The 18,842-nt window shown below is 42.6% G+C and overlaps 1 protein-coding gene across 3 annotated transcripts in view; it reads left to right on the forward strand.

Moving 5' to 3' along the window:
• The first annotated feature begins 1,519 nt into the window (after positions 1 to 1,519).
• LOC138510563 (uncharacterized) overlaps positions 1,520 to 18,842 on the forward strand; it is a 1,136,503-nt gene continuing 1,119,180 nt past the window's right edge. For all 3 annotated transcript variants that reach the window (XM_069626321.1, XM_069626322.1, XM_069626323.1), the window contains exon 1: positions 1,520 to 1,624. The gene's annotated coding sequence lies outside the window, so the exon portion shown is untranslated. The remainder of the gene's footprint in view (positions 1,625 to 18,842) is intronic.

Raw genomic sequence — 18,842 nt, forward strand, 5'->3', positions numbered from 1 at the left:
AACCAGACTTTAAAAATTACTTGTATTTTTTGATTCACTTTAATTGTTTTGGATGAAGCATCGGATTTGGTAGCTAACAGTAGCTATCTGTGGGTTTTCAGCTGGAAATGTATACATCACTGTTCCCATTGCTAAACATTGGGAAATCAAAACGGTGCCAATCATAACCAAGAGATGTGTCAAAAAATGAATGGTCAGACCTGTATAAAGAAGTTGTCCGGGAGGCACTGGTCCTCTCGGCATCCAGTACATCTCATCACAGCTCTAGATGTGAGTGAGGGCCTGTGAGTAACATATAAGAATGTTGTGGTGGGGGTCTGAAGGCCGAGTCATCCCAATGGTGTTGGGCACATGAAGACATGAATTCTAGTTAACGCCTTGGTCTGCACACTGTAACTCTCCCGATGTGTTGCGCTACCGATGCATTTTAGCAGGCATGATCAATGGTGGGGTTCATGGAAATAGAAGCGCAAACATCTGGAGAGCCGTAGAATTCAGAACCCCTGCTTAGATTGTGAGACGGCACTAAGCTGGGTGTTGCCTTGTTAATCTTGTAAGTATTGGGTTAGTATCTCGGAGCTTGGGGGCAACGTGCTCGCCTTAGAAGCAAGACGACACATAGCAACACAGGTTCGAGACAATTCGTAGCAACACAGGTTCGATCCCAGGTCCAGGATCCTCTGGTTATTAAGCATGTCATAAATAACTTATATCATATCAAAGTAGTGGTTGTACTGATGGTGGCAGCTAAGTGTCTTTGACCCAGATGCGGTTGAGTCGCAGCCACTAATGTCAGGCTATTTGCGCTACCAGTGATAGCCAAAGGCGGAAACAAAACTACAAAAGGGCCCAGTAAAGGCAAATAAAAACACACATCAAGACAGTCAAGCCCTCCAAAAAGAAATTCAAAAGCTCAAAAATTGCGTCTCTAAACCCAAGCACGGCACATTTGCAAATGAAGAATGTATGAAGATGCATGACTTTGGTTTAGGAATCTGTGTAGATATTTTCCCAGGGGGGCAAAGATATCCTGCTCTCCGTCCTGGGGCCAGAAAAAGATATTTAATTTCGCCTCCACCGGGCTAGGAAACAAATCAGGAATAACTATTTGTGATCATGATTGCTGCTGCATTTCCCTGACATGTGTGTGTCCCGTCCCCTAGGATTGTTCAGTTGGATGAAATCTGTCCATTTAGGCCCTCACTTGCCATGTTAGACGAGGAAGAAGAGAGCAGGAGAGGGCCCGTCATCGTACTGAGGAAGCGCATAACAAACCTTGAGCCTCTTGTACTAAACAAGTGATGTTTGGACCATTTGACTGTATTACCTAAACGGAATCTTGTAAGACGTAAATAGCGTAGGAAAGCTTCTAATATGACCTTCCATGTGATGTGGTGTGTGTCATGTGGTCAGCACTGCAGACACCGAGATAGCTGCACACACCCTTTACTCATCCTGTGGGCATTGTGATGTAAACATGACTAGCCCTTTTCCCAGTAACTCAGGGATCTGCCCGTCCAGACAAGTTAAGTATAGGCAGGCGAGGAAGACCCAGAACCTCGACGAAGAGGTCGGGGAGGAATCCGGACTACATGGAAAGGTTAACCACTCTCTTCCAGTAAAGGTAAGTCGCGAACATTTCTTGTGCGCACTTCTCTTCTGGGGAGACAGGGAAGGCGGATTTTCTAATGGAACGTGATTATCACGTGAAGGAGCTGCTCTCTACCTCGACAGTGGTTTATATTCTGTGAATAAGTCTCCCTGGCAAATGCTTGTTAAATATTGAAATCAACCTCAATTGTATTCTAATATATATTCGTGCAAATTAATGATTCAACAGTAAAGCATTTTGTATTGTGCAGAGAACAGGTTGTAAACGTGCTACATTTCTGCTAGAAGAAACAAAAGTGACCGTTATACCAAGACATAACGAAATACGTAGTTCGGTTCCCGTTCTAAAACGGTCGTCACGTGGAAGTGACGCGGTTGCATAAAGTGGGAAGCAATGACGCTCTCGCAGTCCCTGGGGTGCAGAGTCGGGGCCAACAATGCAGAAGCCCCTAGACTGGCCCAAGAACTGTGTGTGTTTTGGGTAGGGGGACTCATTTTGCAACGGGCCCTTTTTATGTTGTGTTAAACCACTATATGCCTGATTTGGAGCTCCATGTAAAATAATGAAAGTGCCATTCCATGATGGAATGACATTTTTCTTATATGCGCCATATTCTGCATCTATATAAATAGACCTACATAAAGTTATCAAACAAGAAAAGTATTTTCCCATCACGAAATTGCAAGTTTGTTTAACATGGAGCTCAGACTCTGGGCCTAACCGCATGACATACAGTAAGACATGCACATATTCTGTTTGTTATCGAGGGCCAGCACCTTCCCTTAAAACACGATGGAGGAAAAACAAGTCACGTGATGGAGGTTTGGCCTCCTCTTTCCCACCAAAATGAGTGGTCATTCCTTTACTGCCACTTTTTCTTTTACAACACCACTATAATAGTAATGAGGTCCTTTGTTTTTAAGTTGCATTTTCATGGCTTTCAGTTTCAGTGGTGGTTTTAATTTTGGTTATTAGATGGTGCTATAAGTACTGCCTAGAACCTGAAACTATTGACATGGCAAGTGAAGACAGGCGAGAGATGGGATGTGATGAGGGGCAAAGCATGTGGGTGTTGTTTGGCTTTTTATCCACCCATTTACAGCTCATGGTCACCCACTACCCGCTCCGCACTTCCCAACACACCCCCACCCCAAGCTATCTCTGTGTTTTTAAGGGGAGTTCAATGTTATTTTCAAGCAGTCTTTTGAAAGGTACTGTAAAGCAGCTCCTGCTGTAATAACAAGCATTGGCAATGCCAACAGTTTGGGCTTTTGTGTAGGCATGGGAAAGGCACTTTCCGGGCACAGCCGTAGTGGTATTAACTGGCCATTGATGGTAGAATGTGCAAAAGGGTGTAAATACATGGGCATCTAATAGCAGTGACTGGCAAAAGCCTAATACTTATACACAAGCCAAAACTGTTGGCTTCTCCAATGCTGGTATTTAGCAGGACTTCAGTGAAGGACACACAGAGGGCTTATAATTCAAGTGGTTGAAGGCAGACCTGGTAAGACATTTCTATTACACCAGTAGCGGGTTTACAACTCCAATTAAGTCCTTAACTCTCAGAAGACTACTTTAAAAAGCCTGGCAGGTACTTCAAGTGCAAAGCTTCATGGTAAGACCTGGGAGGATAGCTCAGTGGCAACGTGCTCGCCTTGGAAGCAAGATGACATGAAGCAACACAGGTTTGATCCCCAGGTCCACGCATTATAAATATGCAACTAAGACAACAACAAAAAAATATATATATTCTGTAACAACGCCTCGATGCCCACGGGCTGTGTGAGCGCTTTAAAAATGCAAATAAATAAATAAAAATGCAAATAAAAAAGGCTTGATAAAAGCGAGCTCATAGAGTTCCATGAGGAAGTGTTGTTGAGGAAGTGTGTGGGCGGGAAGGGGCAGGAAGTGGGTGGGAATGGCCAAAGGGATTAGCATGACTGTGGGCAGTCAATGGGTGGGCACACAATCAAACAACACCTACAGGCTGTGTGTCCCTCCTCGTATGACATTCCCCCCTATCTGTACTCTAGGGCAATCGTTTTGGATTATATGTGTTGCAAGATAAAAATGACTTAAGCAAGCGTGTCTTCAGCCACTTAATATATAAGCAATACTTTTCATTTGTTCTTTGGAATGATTTCCTGTTAAAACCAAGCATTGGCAAAGCAACAATTTAAACTCCTGTATACAAATTTGCCAGGCAGAGCCATAATATGGCAAGTACTAAAATCATTCACCAGCAGTTGCCCTCTTGTGGCCAGGCAGTTAGTACTATTAGGGCAGTGCCTCGAAAATGCCCAAACTATGTGTAAATAAATACAAACCTGTTGTCGTTTCCAACGTTTGCTTTATGTGGGGGAGACGGTGCAAATATTGACTTCAAGTGGGGCGGAGGGAATTTCATGTGGATTTTCTCCGAGAGATTGTTTTGATTATTCAGTTGACATGTGCGATTTGTAACAACATTTCTGCCAACAATGGAGCACACAATTTTCAATCTTCTGCCGCGTAACACAGAAAAAACTTTGTAACCGTAGATTGCACCAATTCACAACATATTTCCATGTCTGTGCCCCAATATATGCACCCCAATATATGCCAGCACTTCAGCGCACTTCCAGGGCATGAGTGGGTGCAGGAGGGGCAGTTTGCTTCGGGCCCTGCCGGCCTCCATTTGTAGTGACCATTTTGTTTTGTTCCAGCCGGTACCCCCAGGGCACATGGAGCTGTTGTACTTTCTTCCAGATGCTTCAACTCATGTATTAATGTCTTTCAACTCCACAGGCGCGTCTCCCATTCTAACTTGGTGAACCTCAAGCTTGGGGGCACAGCGCAATTCACTAGAGTGAAGCTGCAAATGGGCCCCAAGCCTTTTCGCAATTGGTCTACTTTTGTAATGGGTTATTTATAACGCGCTTAATACCCAGAGGTTTCTAAGCGCAGACCCAGGGATGGAACCTGTGTTGCTCTACATCGTCACCCCTGAGCTATCCTACCGAGACAATTCTTTTTAAATGCACCAGGTTGTCAACTCTATCGCCATGAAACAGTATGGTTCGTTTAATGGAGTGTATCCCCTACTCAAATCTAAATTCACAAATTGTTTCCTTCTTTGCATTTGGCATTCCGCTCTGTGGACTAACATATCTTTTTCTAATGTTTGAATTCACCTATTTTACTAAATTGCCCTTGGAAGATAAATATTCCCTGTTGAGCTAATTTCTCCTCTAAAAGTGAACCAATTTGTTTTGGTTAACAAGCTTCTATAACTCCTTATACATTGCCAGGTTCAGAAAAGTCAAACAAATGATAAGCTGTAACATTTGGTGGGTGGGGAGATTTCTGGGGGGCCGGTCTCCAGAACGTATGTTGCATCATGTCCCCAGGTTAAACAATCAAAGTTATGTCAACCATGCCTTTACAATGCATATCATAATATTGCAATGTTGGTGGGCCTTTGAGAACAGTGCGTCGGGAGAAGGTGTTAGCATCCTTAAGAGAATGTTCCATTTGGTTCAGCCAATCAGGAACAAGGATTGCAAGATTCGGAGTACTTTCTCCAATTGTTTCCTTTTCGGTTCAACTGTTTTTAACCCGCGTTTGTGATTTAGCCATATTAAAATGGCATTACCACCCTGTGGAAGAGGACTGTAACAGGGGCCATCATCCCTTACCTTTGCCATGTGCCTTCAGCCTCACCTCAGTCCATAATTCTGGTGTGGGCCGTTATAGTGATCTCTCCTGCTTGTGCCGCTTTCACATCCTCAAACGCCTTGACTGTTTTGAATCCTCTCACATCATAGGGATCAGGGTATCACAGGGATTCAGTTATTGGTGCCAAATTGTGGTTGAATCGTCCACTAAATCATCATCATTTGCTTTATTTGGCATTATGCCTTTAGCATACAAAATTCAACACAACATCAATCAATGATTATACATGACATGCGGCCTACATATTCCATGCATAAAACACAACAATATTCTTTAATGACCATACAATGCATATAAATATATATCCAAAAGGTTAAAAGGGTTACAAATCCTAATGCTCAGACATGATTAATTTCTTCAATTAAAGAATTCCTGTGTGACCAAGCTTGATAAATGAATCTTACCAAAAAGTATACGTCAATTATTGATTCAGTGGATTGCCATAGGGCTAAGGTCTCCACGGCGGAATTGACGCAAGCTTTCTTAAACAAAGGTAGTAAATACAGTCTTCTCAAATCGGCATTTCAATCACAGAATAACAGGATATTCATGATTGTCTCTGGGCATGTGTCACACAAGGGGCAGGATTCAGAATTACTAACTGTCCAACCACTAGGAATTTCTCAGTCCGGAGAGTACCTGTCCTAACTTCCGTAAATAATGAGCGTGCAAATGCCGGCGTAATCAGATCTAAATATTTTTCAGTTTTTAAAGATATATATTCCAATCCTATTTTTAAGCCTAGACAGGAAGGATTCATACCTAACCTGTCTAACGGCAGATGTCACCTTTTCTTTGGTGCCGCTTGATCGGTTCAGTGGCTTCTGCCATATGTTACTTAGGCCTAACACACTCAGCCGGTGCTTTACATGTTTCACCCATAGGAGAGAAGACCCTCCTGGATAACTAAGTTGATAAGGACATCTCTGTATTTCTCCAACTCTGGCATCACCCAGAGTTGTATCTAATAAAATACAGGTTTCTAGACTATCTGTGAGACTATCGACTCCAGGCTTCGTTCCATCACAGGGGGGCATATGGACAACGTCTTGGAAGCCTCAATAGCATTTTTCGAAACGTGTTCTCCACAATCCCCAATTTCTGGTAATTAGTGTATCCCCATAATTCAACTCCATAAAGAGCTGCTGAGGCGGTCTGCACTTTATAGATATCAATAGCAGGGGACCCTACTCTTTCACCATAATGTACAAAAAACGTTCTAAGAGCACCACTGTTTTTTTTACAGAATTACCTCTGATTTGTCTAACTGCGCGGACCATGGCCCAGGGTCAGTCGATCTTACTCCCAGGTAATCATAGTAGGTAACTTGCTCAAGATTGATTTTGTCTACCTTCATGGAGCATAAACAAGGCTTTGATGTATTCGGTATTCAATGTATTCGGTCTAAAAAACAAATACTTCAGACTTGTTCTTGTTTAGGGCCAAACGTAATTTGGAGCATTTATTGCCGAAACATTCCAGGCAGTGCCTGATTCCCAAAGGTGATGTTTCCAGGAGCACTGCATCATCAGCAAAAAATAATGAAGGTAAGATATCAGTGCCTAGCTTTGGGGGATCAAGCCTGCCATGCAGACATTGTGTCATCAATTCCAGAATTACCTCATTAATGTAAAGGCAGAACAGGAGCGTGGTGAGGACACAGCCTTGCCACATGCCCCTGCCACCCTAAAATGGTTTGTGGTTTCGCCACCAAGACCCCACCTCACCACCACCGTGTTGTTAGAATAAAGCTGGCACATTATTGCTACTGGTGTGGCAGGCAGACCCCGCTTTAATATAACCTAACACAGCTGGTCTTTAGGGACACAGGGCCTCATTCCGAGATTGGAGGTAGCCATGGCGCTATTTGCGCCATGGCTGCCTCTAATACCGGCACCGGTCTGGTTCAATGGGGACTTACCGGTGCATTCCGACCCTGGAGGGAACGGTAAGTCCCCATTGAACCAACCATTCCCCATTCCCATTTGAGCTCCCATAGGGCTCAATGGGAATGGGGAGGGCGCTAATAACGGGCTCAAGAATAGCAGGCCCATTATTAGCATCCTGGTCCCTTAGCGGGACCCGTAAAGGACGTGTGGTCAGACCACACGTCCTTTACGGTTCCCGCTAAGGGCCCTTGGAATTGGGCGGTAAGGGATTACCTGCACCGGTCCCCTTACCGGTGCCTGGTATCCCTTACCGCCCAACTTGTAAGGAACCCCTTAGTCAAAAGCAGTCTGGAGGTCTACAAAGCCTGCGTACACTCGCAACCTCTTTAATACTGTATAATTTTGTAAAACAATGTACAGGCGAAAAAAATAATCAATTGTGCCTACCCCTTGCTGACACCCCGCCAGCAGCTGCTTTAAAACAACCTTGGCAAAATAAATTCCGGTGACATCAAGCAGGGCGACAGGCCTGTAATTACCATGCTTCTCCCTTTCACTTTTTTTTTTTACATCAGCACTATTTCAGCGGTTCACCAGGAATCAGGGACTTTATTACGTTTAACAGCTGATTGAAACAATTTCAGTAGAATGAATGCAAACATTTGGCTCATCTTTCAACAAATTGGCTGGTATCCTGTCTGGGCCTGGGGCTTTCTGACTCTTAGAGTTCAAGAGTGCACTCTTCACCTCTGACAATGTGATAGTCATTGTTGGGCTGTTACAGTCAATCAACTCTCTGCATTTTTCCAAAAGCCTCTTGTTCTCACGTTCTTTAACCACACCATCTTCATATAAAACACAGAAATGGTTTAAACCAATGCTCTGGGTGGATGTGACAGTGAAGCGCATTATCATTAATCCCCTTCTTGTCAGAGACCAGGGCCCGAAACGTCTTAACGTCGCTCCTGGAAGCTGCCTGTAGACGGTCATCCCATTTAGCTTTCAAATGTTCCTCTTTTTTCTCCCTAATTATAGTCTAATAATTGTTTCTACGGGAACGTAACTCCTCTTTGTTCGCTCTGCCTTCAGTTGCAGGCATTGTGACACAGCTCTCTTGCACTCATCATCAAACCAAACATGCTTTGCCACCCCTTTCTGCTTTATCGCATTTGCAGGCCTTGTAAAAAAGGGGCACATGCCAGCAACCAGGCAATCAAACGCAGCTAGAACCTCCCTGCTACTTAACTCCCCACCGCAAATACTCTCAATGCTTGTTAAGGCCCATTGGTAAATGATGTGTTTAAGGCCATACGTTTCTAGTTTGTCCTATTTTTATTTTTATTTTTTTATTGATATATGGTTATGCAATTGACAACCTTTTATCAAGTTAAAACAAATATAAAATCTTTTTCTTAAGTTTTAAGTAAATGTTGAATTTCCTGTCACAGTTTTTTCACACATCGTTAGCTGCTTCTGTATATCGATGGAAAATGTAACTACTTCAAGAGATACTGATGTCTTTTCGCCCGATTGAAGCATTTTCCACCATAATTCTCTTGATTTATGTCCGTATTTATTAATGATGGGAATCATATAGATAGTTGTTTGTGGTGATAGAGCCGGGCAGATCATGAATATGTGATACAGATTCTCTGGTGACTCAGATTCTTGACAAAGGCTGCAATTCAGAGGAGTATCTTGGTTTCGTGGCCAGGCAGTTTCTCTTGTTTTAATTAGGTTGAGCCGAAATCTAAAGAATTGATCTCTGAAGTACCAGTGCGGAAAGAGTTTTAGATATCTTGGTAAGGAATTTGGTCTTTTGCTGTCCTCCCAAGGTTTTCCATAGGTCTTGCATGTTGACCATTACTTTTCGGTTCTGAACCAGTCGCAGGAGTACAGTTTTTTTTTTATTTTGTCCGGATTATTGATTAAAGTGTCCATTTGTTCTCCTGTGGTGTCAAGTAGACATCTGCATTATAATTGCCATTCACTCAGTGTTGGGTCAAGTTCTTCAATGAGGGCTTTTTTTAGGCAATTGAATCCGCCTTTAGGGTTTTGCTCCATGCATTTTCTGTAGAATGATAACGTCTTCCATTCTACAATTGCTAGCATGGAGGTTAGGCCTAGCTCTCTGCGGATTGCCTGTATTGGCGTGCCTTTGGGAAGGCGAAGTATGTTTTTCCAAAAGTAGCCTTGTAGAACTGCCCAATTTTTGCCTTTAAAATTGAATGATGTTTCGGCGCCATAGGTAAGGATCGGAATTACCTTTGCTTTATAGAATTTGATAATTGGAATTAAACTGAAGCCACAGTATCGTTTCAGGATAATTTGTCCTAGACCTGTTAGGTTCAGAGCCTTTTTTCTTAGTGTTTGGAGCCGCGCAGCATCGATCTTGCTTGTATTAACACAAACTCCTAAATATTTAAAGGATTGAACTATGGGAATTTGTGTTCCGAGTAGTGACCAGTTCATTGTTTTAATTCGTAACTGGCTCCTTTGAACACCAAAAGGTAGAATGGGCGATTTTTGCGGATTAATTGCGAGTCTGTTGGTTTCCACGTACTGTTGTAAGGCGTTTAATTGTCTTTGCAGACCAATCGGAGTTTGGTCTAAGAGGACCACATCATCAGCATACACTAGACGACTCACTTGGGTGTTTGCTATTGAAGCAGGAAAACATCTAATATTATTAGCTGCAGCATCTATGTCAGAAATAAAGAGGTTAAATATTTTGGAGGCCATCGGGCAACCTTGTTTAATGCCTTTGTTTGTCAGAATTGGCTCGGTTAGTAGGCCAGTTTTGTTCAACCGGATACGGAGAGTAGTATGATGGTGAAATTCTTTAATGGGGTCTATGATTGAAGCAGGACAACCCCATTTTACTAATTTAGTCCATAGCTTTTGGCATGAAATACTATCAAACGCTTGGGTTAAATCCACAAAAGCTATGTACATTTTCAGATCTTTTCTTCTCTCTGTGCGGCTTTTCAGCAAATTTAAGATGAATATATTTATTGATGTTCCAATGCCTTGAACAAAACCTGATTGCCATGGATCGAAATGGCCTGATGTAGTTGCCCAGTTTCGCAGAGCTCGCAGTACAAGTGTGCCAAATACTTTGCCCATGGAATCTAGCAGCTCTATAGGGCGATAGTTGGTTGGAATTTGTCGATTGCCCTTTTTATGAATGGGTATGATTATTGCTTCCTTCCACGAAATCGGAATTTTTTGATGTAATATAATCGAACAAAATTGACAAAAGTTTTGCCCATTCATAAGGATTTTCTTTAAGAGCAGCATTGCTTATTCCATCAGGGCCATATGCATTGGATTGGATTTTGATAACTTTAAAATGACATTTCCGATGGTACTCACTGAGGTGTCTACTAAATGCCATTTCTCGTCGACTTGTGCGGATGGCAGGTCTTCCTGTTCTTGATTGAACAAAGTCTTGAAGTGGGAGATCCAAACTGCAGGATGTATTGGCGTTGTTGTCAGGGAGTTTTGATCAGTCTGTAATTGATTTAACTGTTTCCACATGTCTGCAGTGTTAGACGACTGTATGATGCGCAGCATTTTCTCTGCATCATTACGATCTAGTGTCTTTTTGTATCGCCTTAGCCAATTCTGATATTGCTGGCGCAGGAATTTTCTTCTAATTATGGCTAGTGCAGAGTTGTTACCCTTTAGGGTGTCTAAGCTTTTTCTCAGAATCTTTTTTTGATGGATGATTTGATGGTCGAAGGAGTGCCGATGTATACTGGGGTTCAGATAAGAACATTTGGATTTTATCTCGTATGTTTTGAATAGGCTGAGATAGTTCAAAGGTTCAGTCTCTCTTGTTGAATGCATAAAATTTACAAGAGTAGATGAGTTTTCAGTCAAAGATGGAAGTTTGTTAGATGGAATTTTAATACGGTTTTTCCCCATATTGATTTGAATCGAGCTTGTGAATTTTGCATTATTTTGAATTGGTAGTAATTTAACTGAGAGCAAGTTGTGATCGCTGTTGTTCATGTGTATTACCACCAATTTATTTTCTGCTGTGATCAGTTCTGATGAAATATAAATATAATCTATGATGTGGCCACCAGTGCCATGTTTTCTGGTGATATTAGCTGGGATGTCTCCAGTGGTATTGCCGTTTATTAAGTTCAATTTGTGCGTGTTCATAACAGTGTTCCACTGGTGACCTCTCTTTTGCTCTGGTGTTAGAGCGAAGCTGTCCATTGTTAGGAGGCCTGTAGTTTCATCCCAGCATTTCGAATTCAAATTGCCACAAATGATAAACCATGGGTCCACCCATTTTTCTTTGAAGTGCACTATCCATTTCTCAATTTGATCCGGAAAATTCATGCTTGCGACAGATGCTGGGTTCCAATAAAGGTTAACAATTATGAGTGTATTCCTTATATGTTGGTCAGCAGTCTTAATGGATCCTACTACAATGTGGATTAGAGAAGTTGGCATGATTTCTTTTACTATTGCAAAGTCAAATTGGTTGTTGATAAGAATCAGTAGGCCTGACATTGGCCTACCAGTATTTCCTTTAGTTGCTGGGTTGAGATGGCTTGAATAGCCTTCTACTATGGGCGGAGTTCGCAGCCAGGTCTCTTGAAAACAAAAAATATCGTGCATTTTGATTTGTCCTATTTAATAACACGTCTGGCATTGCCAGAGACTCTGATCTGTACGGTCGGCACAAGCATTTCACAGAACCCACCATTTAGTCTCGCAAACAACGAAAGGTGTTTTGATTACTTTCTAGCAATCAATGACAGTAAACTCCTCAACATGTTCCCAGTCACTCATCGATACAAGAAGGAAATCAATCCGTGAGGAACAGTCAAACCCAAAAAACATATTCCTACCAGGGCGATCGCCACTGCATCTACCATTACATGCCCTTAGATTAATCCCTTGCAATATTCAGGATGACTAGTGCATATTTGTGTGCTTGTGGCAATTCACTACCAACTAACCCAGCAATCTCCCACTCCAGATGAACCTTGTCCCATAGCCCCTCCAGTTATCTTAGGGGTTCAAACTGTAGATTAAAATCACCCCTGACTATGATGTGTAGCTTCCCAGTTATCATGTGGCCCCGGCTAGTGATTAAATCCTGCAGGAGTATTGTAGTTCCCAGAGGGTTAGTCCATAGGGTCTATTATACAAATTAAATGCAAGTAAAATTTGCCCATCCCTGTTTTAGCCAGTTACCAATTGCAAATCCGGTGTACTCTGATCACTCATCTCTGTTTCCCACCAGAGTCTACTGCTATTAGAGTCAAAACCCGCCCAGCAGGTCTCCCTCTAGCACCCTTAATCGCTGGGATATTGAATGCCTTAAAACCTTGTATCTTGATTGGTGGTAAAGCTCAGGTTTCCTGGATACATATGATCTCACTACTAGAAATGAATGCCATCCAATCTGAGTCTGTCAAGTGCCGTTCAATCCCGGCAACATTCCAAGACAGCACCCTTATTCCTGTTGACTTTATCAGGGCTTCTGGGCTGTGGGGGTAAAGGTGTCAATCTACCTCTTCTATTTCTTCACCCATTGGTGATGGATTGCACTTATCTTCGATCAGCGGTTGCCCAGGAAATGTTTGTCGCCACCCACTAGGGGGGAAGGGTCTCAGCAAGCTTGATGTCCTAGGCGGGGGATAAGATCTTGCTTCTATTGCCAATAACCCCTCAACCAGTATCTTGTCCTTCAGTGTCAACTGAATAAAGTAACTTCGACTATTAGTCATGGTCCCTCTGTCACACATAATAATGTGCTCTCCTATAATAGAGGTAAATCCTCTAACGTGGCGTACCCAATGGATGATCTTGTTAATTAGCATCTCTTTGTTCTCATAAAATCCTGATCTTAATTTAGAGACATTATACATGTAGACAGATGCAACACTTTTTACCCCACCTTATTTGCTAACATAAGTCGTGGGGGTAGGTCATCTGATATTACCCAATGAGTTTTGCCTGCCATTGCCAATGCACCTTGGCGGGTAGGTAGACACATGCTTGTTAATGGTATCTCTTATTGATTTTGCCCATTTGGGATCTTTCTCCACCCTCACAGCCCCGGCTTTGGTTGATACACTCTCCCCAGTGAAATGAATGGCCCTATTCTGGCACTGTGACAGAGGGAACCCTTTCTCTATGGCATGTGTAGGGAAGGCATGGTATCACAAGTATGACACTGACACAATGGGTACAATTTTTAAAACCTTAATTGAAATTGTTGGGACTGGAGAAACTCCTACTTTGCCCTATAACTAAGATGGGAGTAGTCTCGACCATCAAATGATAAATAACGCAGTCCTAGTTGAGTCCCTCAAATCAAATTTGGCCTATGCTAATAAAAACCTAATACCTGCCCTATCTCTTGTACAAAAAGTGTAAAAATGAGAAATGTATGCAAAAGGAAAAATCAGTGTTCAAAAGAATACATGTGGTTGAACCAGCTCTCCTCCACAAGTTAGACCTCACAGAGTAAGGCGGTCCCTGTAGGCAGGATGACAACTCTAGCTCTGTTTCCAACACAATAAAAAGTTCCAAAACTTAGATTGAGGCCCGCCTGGCCTTCCATGTCAAAGTTTCTTTTCCTGACTTCAAAAATACTGTTTCAACATAGAGTTCACAAAAGTCCCCCTCTGTCAGGCTCAGACCTCTCACGACAGGGTCTCCCCCTCCCCAGCTCGGACCCAGGAGGGTCGCTGGTGTCCTTGAAACACAATGCAGTCTTCACTTGTGGGATCTGGCCTTCTCCACGTGTTTTTCATGGCCTGTCAGAGGCAACGAGCACCAGTAGGGAACTTTCGACCCGCTGCTCTCGTCCCTTGGTCCGTCACTGTGCTCGAGTAGGTTTGCCTTTGTCTCGCAAGCCCTGCTCGTACTCGTATTCTGCATTTCTTAGAGTGTGTCTCTAGGTTCTGCCTTTTATTCATGTGGGGAGAGCTAATTGGTATCAAGTGAATGCACTTAGAATCAAGTGCCTGACTTTGCCTCACCTGACTAGCGGGACATGTCCAATACGATGTTTTTACTCTCAACCACCCTCTTCCCCGGCCCACTGTTATGTAAACTGGGGCGTGGAGGTTGGGACCTCAGAGAATCCTAAAAAATAGGATGGGTCAGATAAACAAAATAGAGGGGAATACTGTGTCTCACCATCGGCTGCCTCACCACCTCTCCCTGAAGACCCTTCACCCAGGTGATCCTCCTGCACTGGTCCACCCGCAGGGCCGGGATCCAAAGGCGATAACCGTGCCCTGGTCACTGGAGAGAGAGATCCCTGGGCACTAGCGAGTGAGACACCGTCTGGTTTCTCACAGATGCTTCACAACCTGCCCAGTTGGAACATTGGGCAGTCTTTGGGTTGGGCAGTATGTTCATTATATATCATAAATAACTGCTTCTCCTGTTCGATGGTTATGTTGTTTAATTTGCCCACCATTTCTTTGTCCCAATCTCACCCATTATCTCCTTTAGGTTGATGCTTAGATTACAGTTGCACCCCCAGGTCAGCATTCCTTATTCTAATTTGGAGTTCAGTATAAACTTGTGTTTGCCATTTTCTGTTCCCACTCTATATTTAGATGGTATTTTCCTGGGGCTACTTTTCCCCTCTGTGATATCACTTTTATTTCCTTGATTATCACTACATTTGCGATTGCACTCTGCTGCATCACTTCCCCAGAGTCCTCCCCCAGCAAAGCAGAGAATCTATTTGCAAAAAGAATGCAGGCGCAATTAGAATGTTAGCCTAAAGGATGTATGGAACTTGTTGATTTAACCAGACCTTCATCTAGACCCACCATACAATCCCCCTCTAGATCATTAGAAGTTAGGTCTATCAAGTTCATCTCAGTATGTACACTTTCTAACACCTGGTTGGCTGTTTATTTCCGCCATATTAGTAGTTGGGGAACCCAATGATTTAGAGCTATGTGCAGGGATAACATAGCTTTTGCCCCCTCTTCGCCTAAAGTATTCCCCACTACAAATTGCTCTAATGGGTCCTCATTATCCAGTCTCCTTGCACATCTTGTGCTCAGGGTTCTTTAATGACTAGAGACAGTAGTACCCTCAAATGCTACCTCTATCACACCTAATGCATGTATAGTCTAATCCAGAACTGCACAATTTGATTTAATAGCTCTTGCCCCCCATCGATGTCATGCAAAAAAACGATAATTTCCGAAATAAGTACATTTACTTAGTTAATTGGCTCAAAGAGTTTATATACTCTTTTTCGTCCAGCCCCTGGAGAAATTGTAGGGTTGGCTTTACGCTTCACCATCCTTGGTGCACATTTATTATCTTCTATATCAAAGTCAGGATTGTCAATCAATGACTAAATGCCAGGTCCTATATATGCAGTGGTTACTATATAGACCTCTGCAAGATCTTCAGTCTATAATACTGGATCCTTTTATAATTTCAACCTCTCAGTCTCTAGTCACCAAAAGGAAAGTAGTGCATCTACTTCCAACTGGACTGCAAACGAGCTATGATAGTTCAAGGTGCGACACCCACCCTCCTATCTATAAGATACTTTTGTTGCCAATCCTCTAAGATGTTGAACTATTAAAGTGCTTTAGCGCTCAAAGTGTTTGTCCAAAGTACAAAGTGCAGAGTGCAAGGTACAACATATAAAGTGCTGGTTCCTAATAATGTAGAAGCAGACTAACATTAATTAAAAACAGATTAGAAGTGTAAGATAGTGTAATACTTCAGAGAAAGATGTGTCTGAATAATATTAGACCCTTGAGGTAAATTATTAAAGAAATTCGGGGAACCTAATTCACAATTAACTAATACACGATTAATAGTGTGATCCCCTAGCTGGTTAAGTTATCTCTCCTTACAACAATTTGTTAAAAATATTTGCAGTAAAAAAAGTGCAGTTATTTGTAAAAGACTCCTGGATGTCTTGTATCTAAAAGATGTCTACAAAATTAATATCTGTAAAATCTGTAAAATAAAAATGTAAAATAAAATATAGCAAGCGTGGAGAGTGGGGGACGCTCAACTATTAACAGTGCATCCATACTCCGTCTCTTCCTTCCCGCTCCTCACAACGCTTTCTATAGAAGAACGTTGAAACTCTGTGCGACAAGGTCCCCAATTCAGTAGAGATTGGCCTCTTCAAACGCACAAAGGATGCGTTGGTTAAATTAGGTATTTCCACTATAACGTTCCTAAAATGCTTTCAATCTTCTGGTGCTGACCTTTGTCCTTATGATTTATGGCTGATTTTAAATGAGAAAATTGGCAATCTCAGCACCCGGGCAAGTTCCTGTTTAGTCCAGCTGCCTTTAAACTGCCTTCAAGCTCCTAATCCCGACTACGAGAGATCCATGCAAAATGTGGTAGAATAACTCACTGCACGCGAGCACAGCTGGGGCTCTCCACATGGCAACGTGGCAAAACCCAAAACACTGCTGGCAGTCCGGGCATATTAATTGAATAAATTAGAGTGTGTCCAGCTCCCCAAAACACTGCCCTTTACCTTGTGTCCTTGGTGACCTGTCATATATAATACAGTGGCACCCTCCAGCGTGAACACTAACAGCACCAACAATGCCCCTGGCCTCACTGGGCTTGCCTCTCCAGGCTTTGCTGCAGATAATATCCCCTCTGGAGGTGTGTCCTCACTTGCAAACGCTCGCAGCCACAGCTGATGGAAATGAAAGAATAACGTTGCCAACACCACCCTTGGTCTCAACTAAACTTAATCATGCCTTGGAAGCTACATAATTCTGACGTGTTAGTGGGGAGCACACATTCTTTTATTGCTGTTATCTTTATAGGAAACAGCCCATATCCCGGTGCCCAAGAAAATGAACCCAAAGAATGAGACTTTGCGTTGTAGGATTCAACATTTCTATTTCGCAGTGCAAGCCCCCTTTGTCTCAGATGTTGGAAACTACTTGCACTAAAATGTTCTTTTCAAATATTAAACTATCTGAGAACATTGACAGTGATGTTGATGACCCCCTTCAGACCGGCCAGTATACCTCTCACTTTGTGCTGAAACAACACCACTGCAAACCAAAACTCAGCCTTTTGTATGAGAACAATCTGATATGGGATGAAAACATTGTGATTGGGTGGGAATCAGAGTGCTATGGGATTAGGTGTTAGCCAGAGCGGAGGTTGACGATGAAGACTGCTGGTGTGCTCCCTTACGATGGCCCTATTGGGGCTACTCATGTCAGCACAAATGCATACCTGTCCTGGTTGCTCAGTCTTCAGTGCAATGACGATTGGAAACACACAAGGGATGGGTCTGCTCAACCTTTCTTTGATGTCTGCTTTTTCTGCTTCTTAGTTCTTCCTCTACCTTTTTCCTCAGATGAAAACGAATATGGTTATGTGATGTCATAAAATTACTAGTTAAGTTCTGTGATCGATATGCAATTTTCTTGTTCTCGCAGACAGCCCACACCTTGTCCTATTTCTTGATATTCAGTACATAGTCCAGCAATATCTGTCTGATAAATGTTATAAGCAAACTGGACCAGTCTCATTTTGCAAATCTTGGGGCAAGCCAAGCACGTTATAGGCTGCAACTTGCTAAACTTTGCTGATGGCATCACATTAACTGATATGCCGGTGTCAATAAGCACTGGTACTGACAGTTTAGTGATGGCACACCTTGCACCTTCATTGTTGTCGCTTGCTTTGGATACCTGGTGAGATTGACGTCATAAAGAATACATCTTCTGCATTCAGAGTTTCATCTTGTTCCACGTTGTCTTCTAGCATGTCTTGTGTCAACGATGCCACTTTCGCCGTTCATCCTCTCGGTTGGAGCGGGAGGTGGCCATGCTGCCTTTCAGATGCTTGCAAACCGATTTAACCTACCACAGCAACCACACTGGTGACCCATGGCAGGACAATATTGTGGCTCTGGCAGTGTAACACCACAGAGCTTGCATGGGTTCTTTACTGGATCACATGGTTGATATTGAGCTGTGTTTTGGATCCTTGCGCTTCCCAAGTTGCATATGCCTTTCAGTGGGGCAGTTCTGATTGCATGTTCTTCTTCTAGTTTCCGACATCTTCCCTGTGTGTGGCTCTCAATGTATCTAATTCATGAGCTCAACCTAGTTCCAGAATATGTAGCAAAGGCAGGCCAGGTTTCTTGAGGATTTGCTTGTGTAGCAGCATCGAAAAGAATTTTTTAAAATTTGTGTTATTAGTTTAAATGCATTTGGCTGCAAAGGAACATTTCCACACTATTTCATTTACACATTTTGAAATAACACAATTAAAAAGGATCACAATGCTTTACAATGCACATTATCATAAGGTGCACAATAAAGATTCGGTGCACAATAAAAATTCATTGAACACGATTAAACATTCATAATACATTGCCTGTATACCATCTTAAAAACTAAAATGCAAACAATATCAATGAAATCCAATCCCACGTCAAGATTTACGCAATTGTTCCCTCTTCTATACAACTCTAGCAGGGAGTCTCACAGACACTATTTCCAAGACATTCATGGCGACTGCTGTCATCACTAATTATTCCGCCCCAAACAGTATGCTCCAAAACTGCTCAGAGGCATCATTTTGAAATTTAGCATATGCCCGTT

The sequence above is a fragment of the Ambystoma mexicanum genome, chromosome 6p, assembly GCF_040938575.1.
Source record: "Ambystoma mexicanum isolate Mex_15411 chromosome 6p, UKY_AmexF1_1, whole genome shotgun sequence".
NCBI classification, from domain to species: Eukaryota; Metazoa; Chordata; class Amphibia; order Caudata; family Ambystomatidae; genus Ambystoma; species Ambystoma mexicanum.